This window comes from Astatotilapia calliptera, chromosome 8 (assembly GCF_964374335.1).
Source record: "Astatotilapia calliptera chromosome 8, fAstCal68.1, whole genome shotgun sequence".
Classification (NCBI taxonomy): Eukaryota; Metazoa; Chordata; class Actinopteri; order Cichliformes; family Cichlidae; genus Astatotilapia; species Astatotilapia calliptera.
The window spans coordinates 9,646,471-9,668,518 of NC_137429.1; the positions used below are offsets into that span (position 1 = coordinate 9,646,471).

Sequence of the window (22,048 nt, forward strand, 5' to 3'; positions counted from 1 at the left end):
AATCTATCTTTTACTAGTTTACCACCTATAAAAGGTAAATGACAGAGCATGAGAGAAACCATGCTACGTCACTACAAAGGGTCAGCAGTTATTTGAGGTTTGCTACATTACAGTACTTCAATCTTAATCGCGATTTAATGGCAAAGAATGATTAAGTGAGTTGGAAATAATGGGAAAGCTGCATTATAATGTTGTGCTGAAGACATGTCCTTCAAAGATTTTACTGCACTTAGAGTAGGGCTGTAACCCTTCTGAAACTAAGATCCAAATCACCAGACAAACAGCTGTTTGTCCCTAGTTAAATGTCCATGTTCATGAAGAAGTCATCAGACCTAACTCTGGTAACTCTTGCTGACTGTTGAAAAAATAAGCATGACCCAAAAGACAGTTGTGAAGAGTTAATACACCCCATAAATAAATCTCCAGTAATGTAGTGAAATGTCAACATAACTGACATAACTGTTCACTGTTTGTGTGTGAAAAGGTCAAATAAGTACACACACTTACACCCTTACCTAAAGGGCAAACAGAAGGGAAAAAAACTTGCATAACTGCAAATGACAGCAATACCCAAGAGAGACTCTCACATTAAGCTGAAAGTGCAAATAAAGTTGTTAAATCAACACAATTTTTGTTCTTCTGTCCATTTACTAAACGATATTTAGTTAAAGCCTTCAACATTTAATAATGATCCCCATGTCTTCATCATAACTAGGAATAAAGCCAATTAACTACTGGCACAGCACTCAGGCCAAATCCAAGGTAAACGCACTGCTATTGAGACTAAAAAAAGCTGGATATGTTTTAATACCTCTAATGTTGAAATTAGGAACGTTTCTAGCAACTAATTTACAAATTATTTAAAGTAGACAAGGAAACAATAGCTGACTAGTCTAAAAATAAGAACATACTAAAAAGATCATCAGATTGGTGAACTGTCCAGGGTGTACCCTGCCTCTCGCCCTATGGTAGCTGGGATACCAATATGAAAATTGGTGGCTAGATCATGATACCCACTACAGTCTCCAAAACCTTCCTTTTACTTTTCTCTGGTATTTTCTCTTCGCATGAATCAATTCAGACCTAAATGTGAGCAACTGCTACAGTATGGGGCGATTCACAAAACGCATGGTTGGTGTTACACTCACGAGATCTCGAAATCAATGAAAAGCTATAAAAATCAAAAGAGCCTTGACTGCATATTGACTTTTCACTGGGTGTTACTTCCCACATGAGTTCGCACACTCGCGCACACACACAAAGACACACAGCGTGACGGCCATGTGCCCAAAAAAGGTTGGTACGTGCAAGGAGTGACTACAGCTGGTTTCACGTATGTGTGTGTGTGCGTTTGTGTCTGCTCTGCGCATGCGTGCAGTGTCATAGTCTATGTGCGAGAAAAAGATACTCTATAAATACGCCAGGATGGTTTAGATTTCATGACTAGGGTGAGGAGTTGAACCATGCCATTGACATTTTTTAAACTGCTTTCTTGCTACGTGATTATGACAACTAGATTTTCTAAATTAAGCTCATATTTTCCACTCTTGTGTAGCCTGTATTTTAATGTACTGTATGTTAAGAAAAAGCACTTAGACGTGCTATGAGAAAGGGACAAACGTGTTATGTTCACCCACAGTGATTCTCTCTAAAAATAAAACAAACACACTGCTATTGCCTAGCAACCACCCACCCTGCAGTGCAAACATCCAGCCTAGGCTTCATTCAGCGACATCCCCTTCTCTATGTCTTTCTCTGTCTAAAAGAAATACACACACACTCTCAGCTGCTTGGTAGGGAGAAGAGAGAGGACTTGCATCATCCATCCATTAAAGCAGTTGCAGCAGCCAGCCCTGAAAGGAGACATGCAGACTGCAAGAACACATGCAGATATGATGAGGTATCTCTGGCTGATAATGGCTGTTAATAAACTGCTGGCAAAAAACACGTACACAGAGAAGAGAAAAGCTGGGAAATATCTGGACTATGACATCAAACTGAAACTAGCAACTCTCAACTACTTAACCCCCCCTTAAAACTGCTATCACGCATACAGTAACCACAGGTCGAAACAGTCACCCCCGATGCTGAAACACACGCCTGCCAAAAACCACTGGCTTTGAAAAGGGAAGTGGAAGGTCGGGGATTACATAATGCTGCAGAGAGTCCAAATGCTCTGCTCAGAGCAGCCACATTCATACGAAACAGCCATCCTGTTCAATAATAGTAGCTCACAGGTTTCAGCATTATCCATATATACACTATAACTCACTGGTTTTCACCTAATCCGACTGATTTATATAAATGTGTGTGAAGGTTGGTTACAACTTTACATGTTAATAAGAAGAAGATTTAAGACATTTCATTCGCTCCAGGAACTTCAAGACCTTTACACTGCTTCCCGTCTATAAAAGGTTTACTTTGGCTCAAAACCAGTCTTTTGGGAGTGACTGTCAAGGCTAAGAAACCTGTGTTACCTGACCTAACAGAAGTCTATGCATTTTAGACTTGAATAACTTAAACCCCACTTCAAAAATGGCTGTTTAAAATCACAGTCCTATTTTATTCTTTTTATTTTATAAGGAAAAACTCAGTATTTCCAATATCCAATTTTTGTTGAGTAATACAAATTGACATGTGCTCCTGCCTTGATAAATAACAGTGTCTTTATAGAGAGCACAATAAGGGATTACTTTTAAGATGGTTAAAGAGGACACAGCCAGTTAGTCAGTTGCCTGGTGATTACCAATAGCCCAGCCCTTGGGGCTTTATACTGCTGCTGGAAAACATAAGCCTGCTTCATTGACAAGTTTTTCCAAGGTACTGTTTATAAACTTTCTTGACATTTACAAAATATAACAAACCATTATATTTAACTGCTGTGAAGAGCAAAGCCACAGAACAAAGTTGCTGCCTAGCAAATAAACAGGACACAGACTGAAGGAGGCAGCGAGCAGTATTTTCCAAATATACACTTGCCACTCAGGTATACTAATGGCCACCCAAGTATATTTTTATTTTATTTTATTTACACAATGGCCTTAAAACTGATATAGTTTTGAAAGTTCAATCTTTCCACTGACAGTTCTTAAAGTATAGCATTTCCTTACTGCCAGGTAGGTCAGTTTGCTGTTGTGGCAGTCTTCTGTATCATTTAGCTGTCTTGAATCTCTGACTTAAACTCCACCATCTTAATTGCTGTGAGCACTCACTCTAGCCAGAACCTAGTGTAGGTGATGACGTGATGCTGCTATGCTGAAGTTGATGAGTAGAACAGGAACAATCATTACCTGCTGTGAGGTCCAAGATGGTGGAGTTGAAGTCTCTTTGCTGGATACTTAACAAGCTGATTGTCATATTTGCATTTCTTCCTCGTTTATTTAAATTAGCATGTGTAAGCATCAGTTTGCATGTATGCACATGCACAAGCTTCAGCACAAATGCAATAGTACCACTAAGAGAGACTAAATACAAGCTAGCGCATTATCTTAACATTACTATTATTTACTAACATCAACTTCGAAAAAACAAACATACATTTAAATGATTGGTATTCCCACAAATAACTCCCCGTTCTTTTTCCTTGGTGCCTGTACTATTATACAAGTTCAGCATATTCTGAATACCTTTTCCTTATCCGAGTTTACTTACAGCCCCACCAAGCTGTCACACAAAAGTTACTCACTTCATAATTTAACGCACAGTTTCACATGAAAGAGCCAGTGCTGGGAGTATACAGGTTCTGGCAGCAATTGAAGAACAGTAAGATAGGTAATGTCGTCTGTGTGATAAAAAAAAACAAAACACTATAGGTTCTAATAAAGTCTATCCAAACCCTGGAATCAAAGCAGTGAAAAGTACCAACAGTAAAAGTTTACAGAATTATCACTGTCATGGTTCTAATGTGAAGATGTAACTATTATTACTAATTTTCTTTTAGTTTTTATATCCATCTATAAATTTTTAAGTTCATACAAACTTACTAAAAGTTCAGAATAAGTCCAGTTGCTTTCTTTTCCAAACTCCTTAGACTACCACGGCCTTGATGACTGAGAACCAACACAGACTTTGATCAGGGGTGTCAAACCTAAGGGACAGGGGCCAGAATTACCCCAACAGAGACTCCAATCTGGCCCATTGGATGGTTTAGGATAATGTGAAGGACGACATTAATTTTGGACTTTTAACTGCATTTTTAGTTTGTTGGACAACTTGTACAGCAAGACCTTCTCCATGGCCATTTATACTCCAAAGAAATTAAGTAACAGATTTCTGTATTTTACTTCTTACAACTTAAGCCCAAAAGTCATGCAGACAGATTTCCTTCATGTACTACAGTACTGTTTACAGTACAACACTGTTGAATTTGCGCTCTTTTTTAATATTAAGAGATCTCATTGATTAAATATGTTGTTACATTTATCATTTAACATCTCCAACACCAATGTTTTGTTATCATATGCAATACAGTTTTAACTATAGTTGTTCAGCTGCAATCCTGGTGGCGTTAAACAGTGTGAGATTAAACAAAGAACAAATAAAAAAATTTAATTTATATCCAGGTTTTAGCTATTGATGTTAAGGCTCAGAACAAGAAAATTGTTTTCAAACTGCTAGCATGTAGAAGGCAAAAAAATAAAAAGTCATAATGAATCTATTTCATATGGATGCTCAGTTAGAAAAAGAAAAAGAAAATATCTGCCAACTGAGGTCCACGGGATCTTCCAGGAATAGTGACACAACAAAAGTCAGCAGGCGGTGATTTCCTGCATGCTGACCTCTCATCTCTGGTGTAAATTGCTTCAAAGCAGGTTAATTCTGCAACATAAGATGGGTGGTAACAAGCGAACCAACCCAACCTCTAATTCTGCTTCACCGTTCTGTCCTCCTAGGGGTCATCTTACTTTATTCTTTCACTGAAGTTGTAAAGCATGTCACTGGTCCATTTGGGCTTTGCCTGGCTTGTCTTGTGAGCATATATGGCCGCCAGAGAGTCTTACGCAGACTGTGCACTCATTTAAATACGTTAAATATATTTAACTTATTAAAAAAATAATAAATTAATGAAGGATCAACAAACGCAATACTAGAATACTGAGTTTTTTCACCTCTCTGCTTATTAGCATAAAAGGAGCTAGCAAGAATAATATGGCTATCTTACATCATTTACACTTTCCTGGATCTTTCAATCCACATGTTGAATTGATGACCACCAAAAGGAAAATTACTGATAAATATAACTCGATCTTGTGATATTCCTTCATATTTACATAGTGAAAGGGAGCCATGTGAAAGCACCATTAAACTAACAGCTCAGGGAGGACTGTGGGATAGTAAGTGAGGACTGAAGAGGATACAGCGTGTCAAATTTCACAGCTGCATTTGGAGGAGCCTCTGGTACGGGACAGCCTCGTCAAACTGCGGGGAAGCATTCAGTCTTGAGTTACGGACTTTGAAGCAAGCATACCCCGAATAGGGAAACAGCTCCTGTTGTGTAAGTGGTCCGGAGCAACAGTACTGGCCACACCTTTATGTTATATCTACTCATACCCCTGAACATAAGGTTACATGTTTATATAGTCTTGTTTATCTTATCTGATATTCTTAACAAAGGCCTGTACTGAAGGCATTTTTAAGCTTTACATTTCTTTTATTACACACAGAACAAAAGGTTCACATATCCAACTTTTGTTCATCTGCCCTTTGTGCACTAATCTGCAGCAGATTGCTTCAGAGAGGGGCATTACGCCTCCTGAATGACAGCAAAAATAACTTTGGTGTACAAAGCTCACAGGTAACATTTTACACTGTCAAAGTGCTTTTAAAGAAAACAGGTGTTACAAAAAACTAAAGTCAAACTGGCAGGTTTCTGCAATCCTTCAAGACAAGAGCATGGAAATGGGCCATGGGCCGTCTACCACCGCACACCACAAAATCAAAGCCTAATACTTAACAAGACTCATAAAATCTGAGGCAGGAACCACAGAAAGAATACAACTAAAAGAAAAGCACCAATCCAGTACTTATAGCTCTTTTTCACTAGTACCGATCCGACTCGACTCGAACGTTTCCGTCGTTTTCCATTGGAACTCACTACCACCTAATGTGTGTGGAGTCATTATAGCAACATGGCCGAAGGTCCTGGTAACCATCTCAAAGTGCAGGAAATGGAACATAAACTGGAAGGAAGAAGAGAAATGTAAAAAAGAAAACCACACACGTGCACGCATGTACACACAAGCTATGATAACGAGGAAAACACCGTATTATTACTCAGGCAGAGAATCATAATGAGCAAGCTAGAAACAAATACAACCTATAACATTTTGTTTCATGGACATATCATGCTTATCACAGTTGTTGAGATCTGGGAAGGTCCACCTTAGGCTACGCTGCAGATTTAAAGCAAAACTATGAATCAAAGATAACCGAATCCAAGCTTAAGCATTACTTTACAAGCCAAGAACATCCAACATCCAACTTTTTCAAACTCTGCTGGTCTCAACATTGTGTCCAATATGATCAAACACAGTGTAAATAAAGCTTTAAAAAAATTCCAGCCTTTACAACGAAACCATATTTATTTCTAGAATTCTGATTAGAACTCGAATTAGAATTTACTTTCTGTAATTTTGATTAATATTAGACGAGTATTATAAAGCACAAACATCAATGCGGCAATATTAACAGCAAAACACCTGCTTTCACTTTCCTAACCTACCTAACAAGGCTTATGCACTGGGGATGTTTAATAATTTATCTATTTTCTCAGACAAACATCATTAATAGGAACTGTTTTCCTCTTAACTGTTAACAATGAAATTAAAAAAAAAAAAAAAAAAAAATCATGAAAATGTTCAAATGTCCACTATTGGAGGTAAATCATTCATTCATGTGACTGAGGTTATGCATGACTCAGCCCTCTCCTGCTGGTACAGATGCACATTGCTTTCTCTTTAACCGTCACTCTGTCTGCCTTCCTCTTCTCCTTCTATGTGCAAATCTGCACATATGCAGCTCTGCTGTGCTGTAAGCCACCACACATTTAGCAGTTAGTGGCTTTCAGATTATTCACTAAAGCAGTGCAAACTGCTCTCTACAATGGAGGATCAATGCGGTCAACTCGATGCCTACAGTTTCTACCAGTGCACAGCTAAAGCTGATAAGATCTGTTAAACTCTAAAATAATCTTGTTAACTATCTTCAGTCTTTCACTGACACTGGGTTTCATCTGCTGCTTTTGACTTTGCACAGTGAGTGCTGACTCAGGTGAAATAAACTGAACTCATCTCATATCTGACGAGCGGAGCACAAGCCCAACTAAGTGATGTCATTTACTGGTCACCTGGATACCTTATCACCATCTGATATAATAGAGAAGGTGGGCAGGGTGGCTAAATTTCAACACCACACGGTACATATCTGATAATTATTTTTGAATTTATCATCAGTTTTAACTTTGACACACTCTGCTTTACTGCAGAGTGTATAAAATGCACAAGAAGCTGCTGATAAACTTGTGTCCAGAGCTTCACTGTGAATGCAAACTGTAGCCGTCTTTTCCTTTGTCGTGGAAAGAAAAGGCAAAGGGCAAAGTCAGAGAAGAACTCATCAGGTTAGTCCTTAGTTCAATTAATCAGATTAATCAATTGATTTTGTCTTTCGCCAATTATAAAATAAAAATATCAGCATGAAAAACGTACTCTTTTGCTTTCGTTTTCACCGCAAAGGTTTCTGAAAATCACTCGCCTCCAAGATGACTAAAGGAGAGACTTTGTTCAACGAGACCTATCTGGAGGAAGTAAAACTGTCAAGGTTTCATTATTGAAACTGTGAAGGGATTATCAGCTGCTTCGAGCTCCCTTCATCTCTGAATATATGATAAATGCCGCAAGCTAAAAATGTGTTGATCCACCAGTAAAGTTCATATTACACATGTGCCTTACCCAATCTAGGAGACATTTGAAGGTCAGTTTTTATTCCATGGTGTAGTCCCTCTTGACATATGGACATCAGCCTAGTCTTTACAGTTTAAAAAAGAAACCCTAATGGCCTATTTATTGTTTCAATGTCACAAAAGCCACATTAAATATATATACTTGAAGCGCCGGATTCACTGCAGTATTCTCCTGAACAATAGGTGCCACCCTTCAGAGAAAAGGTCCCCATTAGTGCCAATGCTGGAATAGTTGAGGTTTATTTTTCCTCCAAAAACTTTTTCTCAGAAAGTCTAATCTTTTCAAGCGGTTGCAGCATTTTCCTCTCCATGATCTGCAAATCTCTGAGCTCTTATACCCATATCACTGAAATAGTGATAGAAACCAACCCGACTGTATATTCATGTCTTCAATGCAGCCACACAAGGTTACAAAAACGCAGACATGCATGACAAGGCATAACAACACCAAAGCACGGCTCGCGCCAATAGTTGAGACATCACTTTAGATATACACTGTTCATGAAGGCAACAGCGGCGGATACAAAATGGCCTCAACTCCCTACCATACAACCCTGTGTGCTCCACCATCTCAACCTCTTTTTTTCATTCACTTATTTGCTTTTCATTTGTTAATACATTTTTAAAGTTCAGTAATGGCCTAACGTTTGTTAAGATGAATATATATATATTAGGACTGTGTGATATGACCAAAATCTCATATCCCGATATAAGAATTCTATCGTCCCAATAACGATACAAATCACAAAGATTTAACATTTTCTGTAAATTCTGTGAAACTCGGGCAGCTCGACTTGCGTGAAGTGTTTCCAGCTGGGCGTCATGTAGCTGGAGTTGAGTGTTTTAACCGATGCATTAAAGGATGCATTTTTAGACAAGTTGTAACGGCCGCCGTTTTCTTTGTGAGTATTTATTACACGGTGTGCTGTGGGGAAAAGCCTGTTCTAATGTTTGAGTCTAAGGTTTCTTTTTTAGCACCTGGCGGCTCTTTTTTGCTTCTCATCCGTAAAAACTTTGCATACTCTTTCACGGGATTCAGTTTATTTTGAAAAGTCTCAACAGGATCTTGAGCTTTATTGTGAAAGGTTTATGTGGAAAATAAACAGGCGGACACGCGATGGTTTTACCGTCGTTGTTGCTAATGGCAACGCAAAAAACAGGCGCTTGTCCGTCCGTAGTGTGGTTATATTAAATATAAGAGAAAGAGAGAACTTTAAGAAATTAATATAGCCACTACAGTGACCATCAAAACGATGAAACAATATTGCCGTAAACAGTTTATTTTGCGACACCAAGAAACAAACGATAGCGTAAAATGAAACGATAGACATTTTTATATTGTCATCCGATATATATGGTTATATCGAACAGCCCTAATATATATAACACATACATATATATATTTTTTACATTTCTTTTAAGGAAGAAGGGCTGCATGGATGACCGCTGCTGACGGGATGCCCTTAACTGGAACATGTAGAAGTATAAAAACCAAACAACAAAACAACCCCCCCCCCCAAAAAAAAGAAAAAGAAAAAAAAAACACCACAAAAAACAAATAATATCTAGCAATATTTATTTGACTCTGTTTTCTGAACAATACATTTTGCATTGTTAGAAAAACAGCAAGCAAAGCTAAAGAGGTAAGAGTGTAACTGATGGTAGCAAAAAAGTAACACCATGCATTGGTTAACTGTAACTCCCACAAACACAAAGTCATTGTGCCATTTTATTACCACATCAACGAAAAACAGCATGATTAAGGGATGGTCACAAGTTCCTCCTGTATATCTACCGCAATGTTTAACAACTAACCTTTGTCTATATCAGAGCAACCCACAGTACATTCAAGACAACTGTCTTATGACAACGGACCCACAATGTACTTACAAAGCCTGGAACATGTGCAACACCTGTAAAATATTTCTAAGAATGTAGCTATCTGACTTTGCTGTACCACAAATCAACCGAAGCATGAAGGACAAACACAAAACTACAGAAACTTTCCAAGTACTAGACGACTTAAGCAGAATGACAACTAAAGTTTATATTACTTACTAGTTAGTCGGCTGCTAGACTTCAAGCTGGTACAAATGAAGACAGCTCAGTTGCACTGCCAACTTTTGAAACACATGACTGATTTTTAAATATTACTTATTTTAAAAGCGCTTTGTATCTATCACCTCCATACTTGCAGTCTTACTCACAAACTTGCACAAACTTCAGCTTGTGTTTTTGTAAATTTTACCTCGACTAGAATCCACTCTGAGCCAACTCTTGCTTTTTTTTAATGTGCAAGATAAATAGCTTGACTAGTACGCTTTAAGGAGGAATTGTAATGTGTTATCACAGTTGATTTCACATATATATTTTTGACAGGCCTCATCACTACAGTACACATTATATTCAAAGAGCCTCATATATACTTAACCATGTCCCTTAAAATAGTAAGTACAAAAATCCAACACTATTAACCAATATTATCATGTCTATATCAGTATTACTGTATACACCATCCAATCAAAGTCTCTGTAAGTAAAACCAAAACACTAAACCACCTGAAGCTTAAACGTGCAGAAAAGCAATCTTAACAAACTACCATTTGTTTTACACAGCCATGGTGAGTGTGTTTAAATATGAATCATTACAACCCAGCCCATGTATCACAACTCCCAGGTTAGTTTGCCAAGTATTTTTAATAGCGCACTCTCTCGAGCCTTGACAAGCAGTGAATCCACGTTAGTAACAGTACAAGAAGGATAAAGATCACTGATGTGTGTACTGTTAATGTTTGCCATACTTTACTCTAGATTTCATATTACAAATATTATGCACTTTAGTAACATTTTACATTTATTCAAATATTCACTGCTGATTCACCAGCAAATTAACTTAGTTATATCAGACTATACTTCTGTCCTAATTTTTGTTGTTTAAAGAATTAAAATTGTTTTTACATAAAATGTAAAGAAAAAATAGTAAAAGTTAAGAATGTATTTATCTTATCAACACATCATATCCCAAAGTATTATTATTTTGCGCCATAGTCAGTAATAAACAGACTGATATCACAGCACCACAGGCGATTAGCCACACCTCTGTATGGAGAGATGGACCTCCACCACCTCCCAACTTCAACTTGAGCACATAGAGCCCTGCAGAAACTTAGGTACAACCCTGAGCTGAACTGTACAAGCCACATTCACAGTTCGGTGCCTGTTTATTTATTCCAAATCATGTCATCATTGCAATTATGAACGATGTTATCACATGCTTTACTCACTTATCGCAGGTCTAGCAAGTAGCTCACTAGTTCGTCAAATTAAAAATGTTTAGAGTTGCAAAGATTCTATTGTAGGTACTCACTAAAAACGGCCCAAAATCCAGTATCAGTGGTCCTGTTGTAAATAATGAGCAGTGGGAAATCAGTGAAGTGTGGGGAGGAGCCGTACAGTTGTCGCAGCGAAACATTACTGCTAAATATCAATAAATCTTGCCTGTGTACATTAAATTAAATGCCATCTGAATGCCTTTTTGGCTTTGACTAAAGACATTGCACACTAATAGGGGGAACCCTGCCCTTATAACCGCCCTGCATACACATGAGAACATGGAGTACCCAGAGACACTCCAATGCACGTCTGCTTGGAGCATATCGAAGATTGGTAGAGTTACCCACCAAACATTACATTACTAAAATAAGGACGCTCTTTGGCACTTTCTTTAAATATATTACATTACTACAACTACCATGAGGTAGCCGAGCTAACGCTTAAGGTAACCAAGTTACTTTAAAACTTCAGCTCATTGTTTCAGGTTTTATTTTGATCTACCTGTGTAGCATGAACCAACCGGCTGGCTCTGGAAATACCACATGCAGAAATCCCTTCCACTTAACACTGTTCCCTCCACGTAAGGCCCGTTTACTACTGTGTTGATGTGAGCTAACGTTCGCTATTAGCTTCACAGTTAGCTGTCGCTGGAACTGTCAAACTAATGCTAATGACGTTAGCGCAGATACAAGAGTGCTACTTACGTTTTCCTGCTGCTGTGCGATTGTAGATCCAATCCTGATTATCTGCTAAAATCTCAGCTTTCTGTGTGAAGACTCGTCTAGATATATGCGGAGCTAACGTTAGCTTGCTAGCTGTGTTATGTTTCCTTATTTGACAAAAATAATGGAGATTGGCCTCAGATGAGCGGCGATAATTCCTTTCTCGGTGGTTCCCTGCTTGGATAGCGTTGGTTTTTACGCATGTTTGACGCCAATTGTGTCCCTCACAGTAAATGTAGACAATTCCGATCGTTCCCAAACAAACATGGACACTGAGAATTGGTTATATTATACAACACTGACAAATCTAGCACTTTCTTCCATTGAAAGGCCAGAGCTATCCTTCGACTTTGGGTGCTGAACAAGAGGAGGTGTTATTTTTGGCATCTGCTCGATGATTGGTTACAACGGCTAGGCAAAGCGTCGGTTAATTGGCTACTTCTTCCGTCAATTAGCTCTGCCCCTATGCGATACTACATTCTCATTGGTGCGTTGCGAAGTTCTGCGATATGTCAGACCTTTGAGATGCACTACTAACTGTTACCGGCTTATGCCGACAGTACTTTAAATAGGCGGTGTCAGTCTTAAAATAGAAACTTTCAACTCCGCGTCCAAAGCTGCCCACTAATACTATAAATATATAAATATATTATATATAAAACAAAACAGAGCACAATTGAAATTATGCCATTTGCTTGCCTTTCATGGTTGAAAGTTGCCACACATGAGCCCGAGTGCCCCGGAGTCATTAAGAAGCGCAACTTAAATGAAGCGCAATATGGATGATTGAAGAGCTTCCAAGAGTCTCTAGTATATTCATACACACACAAACACACGCACGATCTAAATTATACCACGCATCTTCAATCAGGAGAAAATCGAATCCAATATAGAGGGTACCGTATATAGGTGTACACCGTATAGTTGATTTCCCTGTCTGCAGCTACATCTGAATATAATGCAACACTAATCAGGTCTGGTCAGGTCAAGGAAATACAAGGGCACCCATCTCCAGTGTGAACAAGCTCCTTCGACCACCTTAAAACTTTCGACCTCAGTTGTATGGCACTGAACAGAGTAATACTTTTATGTCCTTTGTAAAACTAAAATCAGTAATATTCATCAGCAGCTGGCTCTTAGTAACTCTACTTTTAGGACAGTGTATGAGCCCCCTGTTCTTTTCTTTCTAGTTTTCCGATTCCTGACTGTAGATGAAATAACCAGATTTATTAAGACCTCTAAACCTTCCAACTGTTACTTTGACCCACTTCCTACTTTTGGTTAAACCTTACATTTCTTCTCGCTATCCTTTAATAATGAGTATTATGCATTTCGTCTTGATACATTCTCAATCATCCAGGTAAGTAAATCTCCAAAAGTTGATTCTGTTCATCTGGACGTAGCGTTTTCAGTGGGAGAAACGTTTCGTCACTCATCCAAGTGACGTCTTCAGTCTCAGCTGACTGCAGGTTTCTCCAATCTTATAAACAGTACATTTGCATAATGACTGAAACCAGCCCACTGAAGGAACAATGGGCTGGGAGGTCAGTTCCTTCATCATAAATATGCATATTCTCAATGTTGATCAATGGTCATGAGAATTTGAGAGTATTATACATTCTTCCATAATCTTTGGGTTTGTTCCTCTAAAAACGCCACGATAACACCATTTCTTAAAAAACCCAGAGCAGACTCTTTCAACCTAAATAATTACTGTACCACTGCTAATTTCCCCTTTCTTTCAAAAAATCTCAAAAACGCTGCTGACGTGCAGGTTTGCTCTCACCCAGGGTAAATGAAGGGCGCCCTTACTCCTCGCAAATGAGCAATAGAAAACCCCTATGCAATGCCCAAAATGTGACGGCATGATGTTGGGGCAGCATGGGTACAAGCAACTTTTTTTTGCCGATGCCTGGCCGTTGCCCAGGCCGATGCTGCCCTGGGCAACGGCCCATGCTGCCCATATCAAAAACCACCACTGCTCTCACCTTAATAACAATCATCTGTTTGAACAATTTCAGTCAGATCTTTGGCCACTTCACAGCATAGAGTGCTGTCAAAATTATAATTGGCCTTTAATACACTCTCTCATAATATTATTTTAACGATATTAGAATCTGTTTGTACTGTTGGCATGTAACATGCCTGGTTTAAATCTTATCTCTAAAATCATAATCAGTATGTACAGCTAAAAAGATTTTCAGATCACAAGCTTGCCCAGTTGTCTTAGGTGTTCCCCAGGGCTCTTTCTTAGGCCCCCTTCTATTTGTTATTTATCTTTCACGTTTAGGTCACATGTTTAGGAAATCTGGCATAGACCTTCATTCTTATGCTTATGACACCTAGCTCTATATCTGCATTAAGTCTAATTCAGTTTCTTCTTCTCTCATTGACTGCTTACCTGAAATTAAACTGACATATTTCCACTCATGTAATATTAGTCAGCTACTCCCATCTCAGCTATTAGAGATGGGAGTAGCATGTATGTAACTAGAGCTTGTATGTGTTGTAGTTACATCTAGTATTGATTGTTCAGATTGTGTCTTCTTTGGCTTACCACACAAACTTCTCGGTAGACTTCACCTGGTTCAAAATATGGCTTACTGTAAAATACCACATTCATTTAAGTATCTCCAGGACTGCAAGTACTCGTTCACTGGGAATCTCCTCTGTGAGCTTCCTCGTTTCCTCCTGCCTGACAGCTCCAAATTCAGTATCCATTATCCCTCATCTGTACATGTCCAAATTATCTCACCCTTATTTTTTTTTATGCTGATTGCCCTTACTGACACACCCTTGAAGGCATTTGTGACTCCTCTCAGCATCAAACTAGGAATATTTTGCTTGTTAAGCAGCCAAAACCACTACACTATGGCTAGCCTTACAGCTGTGACAAAGCATTTATGCAGCCTAGTTAAAAAAATAGCTTCCCCTTCAAAAGTGTCCTCATCAGTCTGCTACTGAACCTTTCTGTGTGAGCGCTTTGTGACTGTTGGGAGCACATTTAATAGGTTACCTGACCAATATTATGGCTTGCTGTGTGCAACAGACCATCCCAGAAGCTTACTTCTGTGCTAATTCTAAAGCTTTAAAATGCAGCCCCCAAACCCACTAGGTGGTATACCCATCTTTAATGCTGTCCATGGTCTATATGTACGTAATTAAACTGATTGCCTATGACTTTATTGGCACTAGTTTACTTGCCTGCATTGGATTACCTGTTCTTTCTGCCCAAATATTGAGGAATATAGCTGTGCATGCTTTTTTGAATGCAGTCACAAAGTGACAAAAACGCTCTACTCCACACAGCTGGGCAGTCACAACCTGACGTGTGGGTGTATGCTGGATTGAGATTTTGGAGAGATCCTAGATGCCGATTACAAAAAGGTGAGGAGGAACAGGGTCTCTGATGCAGTCTGATAATGTTTTTGTTCTGTTGTATCGGGGCTTATACTGGTAAATAAAGATGAGATTTAATTTATTTGAACAAGGATGTGCAAGGAAATGAAATGTAGGCTTGAGTGAATAAAACAGGGCTGAGGTGATTAAGCCAAAGACTTTAATATAAGTGCATGTATAAAGATATTTAGTTATGGTGTATCAGTGAATCTGTGTTATGTGTGTGTGCGGTGGAGAGCTGGGGAAAGCAGGGCTTATCTGTTGTCATTTTGTGTCTCTCCCTCAGGATCAGACTTGTGTCTTATTAATGAAAAACTCATCAGATATCAGAACAGCTCCCCGAGGAACCGAGCACGGTTATGAGACACATGTCAGACCTCGTTTAAATACTGCAAGTGTGTGTGTGTGAGAGAGAGTGTGAGTCAAGAGGAGAGACTGCAGAGTGGTATTTAATTTTCCAAGATGAAGGATTATCACTAGCAGAATTTGATCATTCTGCTCTGATCTCAGGATATTCAATCACAGCTTATCCCAAATATTAAACTCTGTCTTTTGTCCCCTTTCCTCTCAATCCCTGCCACACACACACAGACACACGCGCACACACACACGCACACACATGCATGCACTACTCCAACTGCCAAGCCTCTCATTGAGTAAAGTGGCCCACTGAGCCTACTTTCAGGATGGTGCGGGTTATGTGATTTTTCAGCCACCTGCTGACCTCAGGGAATGAGTGAGTCAAGGGGAGGAAGGGAGTGAGGGAGGCAGAGAGGGAAGGAAGGTTTTGAAGCCAGGCTTTAGTATCTTATGGAGGCGGCTAAAGAGAGTAAATTAAAAAAAAACAAAAAAAACTGTTACATCTAATCCGAAGTGCTGAGAACAAGTGGCACACACTCCTAAGTCTGATCCCTCATGTTTACATGGATCTGCATGAGCTTAAACACACGCAACATACACATGCCCCTCCCCAAATAATACACACACATGCAAATGTTCTGTGATTGTGTCCCAGGCAAGAGGGAGGGAGGGAGCGAGGGAGGGGAGGTTCAAGGTCCCGATCTCCACTCTCATTTTCAGCCAGGGGATCTGCACCCAGGACATCTGGGTCACATCATTACTGCAATCTTCTGCTTGTTCATTCCCAGCTTTACGGGGGCTTAGAGCGGCAGACCTGCTGAGAAACACATGCACGTAAACACACAAGGATGGAGACGTGTGCACAGTGTGTGACAGTTGTGAACAGTGAAATAAAACAACGTCTTAAAAGGGATTAAGGTGATTGGGGTTGTGTTTGGTAACACGCAGATTTCAGGATGCGGTGAAAAGATTGATCAGCACACATAAACACATAAATATGTGTCAGTCAATATGTTTGTAAATACAAATTATGAGAAGAATTAACACAAGATTACGCTGCTGCTTTCAGTACTTTCATTTATTTATTTATTTCACTTTAAAAAAATGTTTAGAGCCGCATTAGAGCAGGGCCGTTTAGTGCAGCAATATCGCCCTCTACCGGTGGGCAATGGTTTCACAGCAAACAGCACCTCCACGTGATAATCGACAGGAGGCAGTGTTGAACAATATTGCTGGGAGAACGGTAGGCTGAAGTTGCTTTTAGCTCCCTGGTCAAAAACATGTTTTACTTTGTTGTGGTTGTTTTCTGTGGCATGCAGATATTACATGTTGATTATTATTGGGTTAAAATAGGAGGTTAACTTATGCAGTAACAGCATACACATTTTTAACTTTTTACCAGTGATAGCCAGTGCTTATTTTGGTGTGGTTGTGTTGTATCATTTGCAACATATTTGCAGCGTTCATAAAGAAATCAAACAAAACAAAAATAACAGAAACTAGAAAAGCATCTAAAGCAAGCATAATAACTGTGCCTTTTCATTTTTTTCATGTCTTTATGTGTTATGTAAATCACTTTGAATTGCCTAGTTATATAATCTGCTTTGCTTTCCGTTTGTGCAACACTTCTATTATTATTAGAGACTCTAAATAGAAAAGATGGATGTCTACTCATGTTTTAATTATTTATTTATGTAAGCTTCCAGTTCAGTTTTGTATTGAGTGCTGTCCAATCTATACGGCAAGTATATGATATAGAAATAGCAAGGATATGCTCAATTCTAGCTATTTCTAGCAGGAAATTGAAATGCTAAATGTTATGCTCATACTGGGTTCCAGTTAAAAATACACTTCTTAATCACATTCATCCCGAGGGAAATTCTTTTGTCATACACATGCTCAATGCAGCAAGAGAGACAGAGGAACAGAGGAATAAGATATACAATAGAATACTAGTATACAGTAATATACAGTAGTGCAAAATATAATATCAAATAACTTTAACAAGTAACAATATAACTATATCCTGAAAAATAAATAGTTTAGCTATCAGTGCAGGTGATTCTAAAAGTGTCATAGTATTGTGCAAATGAATAAAAGAGAGTAGCAGCATATGTTGGGGAGATGAAACAAACATTCCATGAAAAACTGTTGGGTGACATTGCACGGCCTGAATGGAAACAGAATAACTTTGTTATTAATCCTCAGGAAAATCACCCACAGAGGGAGGAAGGGTCTTACTGCCACCGGCACAAAGGATTTTCTGTGGCGGTCAGTTCTGCATTTCGAGGAGGCGTGCATGGGGTGGGACGGGTTGTCCATGATACAAAGAAGCTTTTTTAGCATTCTCCTTTCAGATGACACTGGTGGTCTTCATTAGCTAAGATCGCAGCAGTTGCATTTAATCGCAAGGCAGGAAGTAATAAAGCTGCACTTTTAAAGCAAAGAAAGTGAAGATAAACGTGTAAAGAACAGCTGGAGGGTCGTCGTGTCGACAGATAATCTCCAAATATCAGGCTGCAACTCCCGTCTACAGATGAGGCTGAGACTAAAAACTCTGCTCCAGGTGAGGCTCGAACTCACAACCTCGGCATTGCTCTGCTGTATACTGTCATATAAGTATCGCGCGCTAACCGATTGCGCCACTGGAGCTTCGGCGGAAGGCCGCCAGGAAATCGGTTTAAGAAGGCGCAACTGCCCGGAAGCGGTGAAGAAACAGGACTTTTGGTTAATTACGTTTTGTTTATCAAATAGTGCAAGCGCACAATGTATGCAGACTGTATCAAAAGTTCATGGGACCCCGGTTGTCCGAGTCTAGAAGCGAAAATATCCCAAATAGCCGACTCACGTGCTGCGTTCAGGGACCTGACACAAAGCTCGAAAAACCTGTGGTAAACCTAAAAACAAGACAAGCAACAAAACGTGAGCAGTGGCACGCAGGCATGCGGTGACTTTTGAAGAAAGGTATGCAGACACACACACACACACACTTTCCTCCACTATTTAACAGTTTAACAAGCAAATGCCCATACTGTACCGTACACAAGCATGGATGTTTACAGTTTTCAGTTTTATTTGTCATATGCAAGTTAGCACAGGGTCAACGTCGCAATGAAATGTATTTGAAGAGCAGAAGACAGTCACTCAGCAGAATGGTACAGTAGAAAAAATAATAAAAAATAAAAAATAAATAGAAAAATAGTAAGAGCAAAATATTAATAAGATGTAGTAAAAGAAAAAAGAGAACCCCTATCCTTTCTGAGAAACTGTAATTTATGTTTTACTATCTACTGTGTGAACTATGAAAACACCTCACTACACATAAAAACGCATTAATGGAAAATTGTGCATTACAGTACAACAACTGTTGTACAGCACAAAAAGTAAAATTACATTTTGTGTAGAAAAATGTTCCATATCAGTTTTAAATAGATTAATAATACTGCTCCATATGTTTAATGCTGAGCTCATATTAAATGCTTTATGTTCTGTTTAATATCCAGCATCATATTCTTTAAATCACATTTGTAGTGGATGTGCTGTGAGGGCCACATATCTATGAAAACAAAACAAAGCAATAAAGGAAAACATGTTGGAAGGAAAAGCTCTCCTTAAATAACACCAACAGCTTAAATAAATACATGAAAGACCAAGAAAAGAAAAAACTTCTTCCTGGAAAAAACTGCAAAGGAAATGGAGAGGAGGATCGAGATCCCTCAGACAGATCAAGACCACAGCATGCTGTCACAATCTTTTCAAAGAGTCAAAGAATACTAAGTATAGTGATGAAGGAAATGTTTCAGTCAGGACTCATTAGCTAATGTTAAAGTATATGTATACACTGGTTTGATACGAATATATAAATATGACAGTGCTTCGCATGCTGGCCACGTATTCACACCACAAAACAAAAATCTGCTCGCCCTCTCAGCATAGCTCACGTTATTGTTAATGGGAGACAGACACATCTGTAGAATGAAGACAGCTGTCGTTTTCTATGAGTAAGAAACAAGCAGAGCTTTCAGTGACAATAGCTAACTGTGGCCACAAGATGACAGTAATACAAAGGATGACTCTTTATGAGATGAAAGAAGCTTTACTTTGTTATGGTTCATCTATTTTTAGACTTGCCAAGGAAAGCACTACCTTTCTTGCTTCATGTTAGTGTTTTAGAAAACCAGAAGTATTAGTAAGTATCTATTAACACCTAAAAGCTTTACACTTTATTCTTTGAAAGTAAAAACACAGATAATTGTTTTAATCAATGTGTTGGCAAGGTTTTGAAAGCACAGCTGCACTTGTATGCTTAAAAAGCAAACCATAAATACATTTAATTAGCATGCTCCATTTTAATGAGTGAAAAGGGAAATCTGCAATTTCATTGTAGTCTGGAGCAGCATAAAGGAAATCATTCCCCTCTTATAATTATACCAAACAAGCTGCAGCACTATAAAAATGCAAAGCAAAATGTGAGGCTAAAAGAAAAACCAAGAGCAATTTGAGAAATATGAATAATGAGGAAAAACTCTTCAGGGCACTGTGTAGGAGTATGCCGATCACTTGATGCATTTAAAAAAAAAAAAAAAAAATTGAGCTCACTGTGTACAGAATTTCCTACTGTTGACATTGTAGCTTAAGAAGGCACACAAAATTAAATCATTCCAGTTCGGATAATACTAGAGTGAAGAAAAACTTGCGCCACTGTGAAAGCGATCTTTGCTCAAGTAGTCAATGCCCAGAGAAGTTTTTGCTTGCTGCACTAAAACAGATTAAACTATAAAAAGAACCAGTGTGAAGATAAATGCAAAAAGGGCAGTAGATCATCCACAAGGAAATTGAATCTTTTAATGTGAGAGCAGTCTTCTGTCTGTACGATAGAGTTTAAAGTCTAGTTATCAAAATCCAAATTTCAGGCAATAAATAAAATTGAAACACTACAAATGAGTAAAAGTCTTTTATTTTGTTGCAGACTCAACAATAGTCAGAGTAATATATTAAGGTCAATTTGTTGCATTTGTTTGTCTCATTCTATAAATCCGCAGCCTGCACGTGTAATGGCTAGTAACATTTGAGCATATTGCCTCAAGCAAAGAATACATTTTAAGATCAAGACATTACATGGACCCACTCCATTGTCAGACCCCGGCCTTGGTCTGACTGTTGGCTGGCAGTGGCTTGCCCATGTGGATCCCCACTGTGAGGCCAGACTCGTTGCTGGCATATTTCTCTTTGACCTCAGGCTTCAGCAGGAAACCCTTCTCCTTGTCAAAGTAGTCCATGGGAGCAAAGTACACAGTGGCTTCCCCACAGAGGTTTTGCAGTCGTGTGCGCCAGCCCTCCAGCATGGAGCTGCGAGATTCAGGAGAACCAGTAGCAGGATCCCAGAAGATCTAAGGGGCAAAAACCTGGAAGCCACAGTAGTTCAGGATCCCGTTCTGCACACAGGGAGGAACAGCTGTTACTACATGACAGATCATTTCATGCTTGGCTCTGTTTATAGTGAGACCTCACCTGCAGTGGCCACAGTGTGACATTGATGTCTCCATTGATGCCAGTGTCACTGTACACAGATTCAGGACAGTCAGTGGTGAAGGACAACATGGCTTTCTTGTCCTGTACAGAGAGCAAGGAGTGAGCAAAGAGGGAGAGGACACAGCCTGAACACAGACATGTTGGTGGAGCTCTCACCTTGAAGATCCCCTCACTGTACCGCTTCTCCTGTGCGTAGGCAAAGCCCAACACACGATCCATCCACCCCTTCATGATTGCCGAAACAGATGACCAGTACATGGGGAACTGGGAACACAGGTTTAATGGTCATTTTGATGTGGACACCTGTTAGCTGACCACAAAGACACTTCCAGTCAGACACTACCTGAAAGATGACAAGGTCTGCCTCCTTGAGCTTCTCCTGCTCTTTTTTTGATGTCATCTGCAAGTCTGCCCTCCTCTGATGCCAATTTGATCTCCTTTGCGTAGCAGAAGTTCTCAGCATCCTTCAATCCACCTGTGACAAAAATCCAGTGTTTGTATCTGAAAAGCAATCAGAGCTAAAGCATTGCTATACCTGCAGAATATTTGTATACCAGTGATGTCCTCAGTAGTAGCAGCAGCTTTGAACTTCATGGCGTACAGGTCAGACACCTCTACAGTGCAGCCTTGAGCAGTCAGAGCTGCCACAGCAGCATCTTTGGCAGCAGCATTGAAAGAGGCAGGGCTCTCATGGGCATACACAATCAGCACTTTCTTGGCTGCAAAACCAAAGAATAAAAAAACAA

General features: G+C 39.2%; 1 protein-coding gene, 1 non-coding gene and 1 pseudogene across 4 annotated transcripts in view; all 3 read right to left on the minus strand.

The window, feature by feature from the left end:
* ppm1bb (protein phosphatase, Mg2+/Mn2+ dependent, 1Bb) overlaps positions 1 to 12,374 on the minus strand; it is a 28,007-nt gene extending 15,633 nt beyond the window's left edge. Inside the window, exon 1 of one of the 2 annotated variants that reach the window (XM_026178359.2) lies at positions 11,994 to 12,374. The gene's annotated coding sequence lies outside the window, so the exon portion shown is untranslated. The remainder of the gene's footprint in view (positions 1 to 11,993) is intronic. The other variant, XM_080305034.1, reaches the window with a different exon arrangement.
* A 5,954-nt stretch (positions 12,375 to 18,328) lies between these two features.
* On the minus strand, positions 18,329 to 18,422 carry trnai-uau (transfer RNA isoleucine (anticodon UAU)). Its single transcript has 2 exons — positions 18,385 to 18,422; positions 18,329 to 18,364 (listed from the first exon to the last, which is right to left on the minus strand). It is a non-coding gene; the product is annotated as a tRNA-Ile (tRNA).
* A 2,287-nt stretch (positions 18,423 to 20,709) lies between these two features.
* On the minus strand, positions 20,710 to 22,046 carry LOC113028248 (NAD(P)H dehydrogenase [quinone] 1-like; annotated as a pseudogene). The gene is made up of 5 exons (XR_013910746.1): positions 21,857 to 22,046; positions 21,646 to 21,777; positions 21,481 to 21,566; positions 21,282 to 21,383; positions 20,710 to 21,205 (listed from the first exon to the last, which is right to left on the minus strand). The product of XR_013910746.1 is annotated as an NAD(P)H dehydrogenase [quinone] 1-like (transcript).
* Between the last annotated feature and the right edge of the window lie 2 nt (positions 22,047 to 22,048).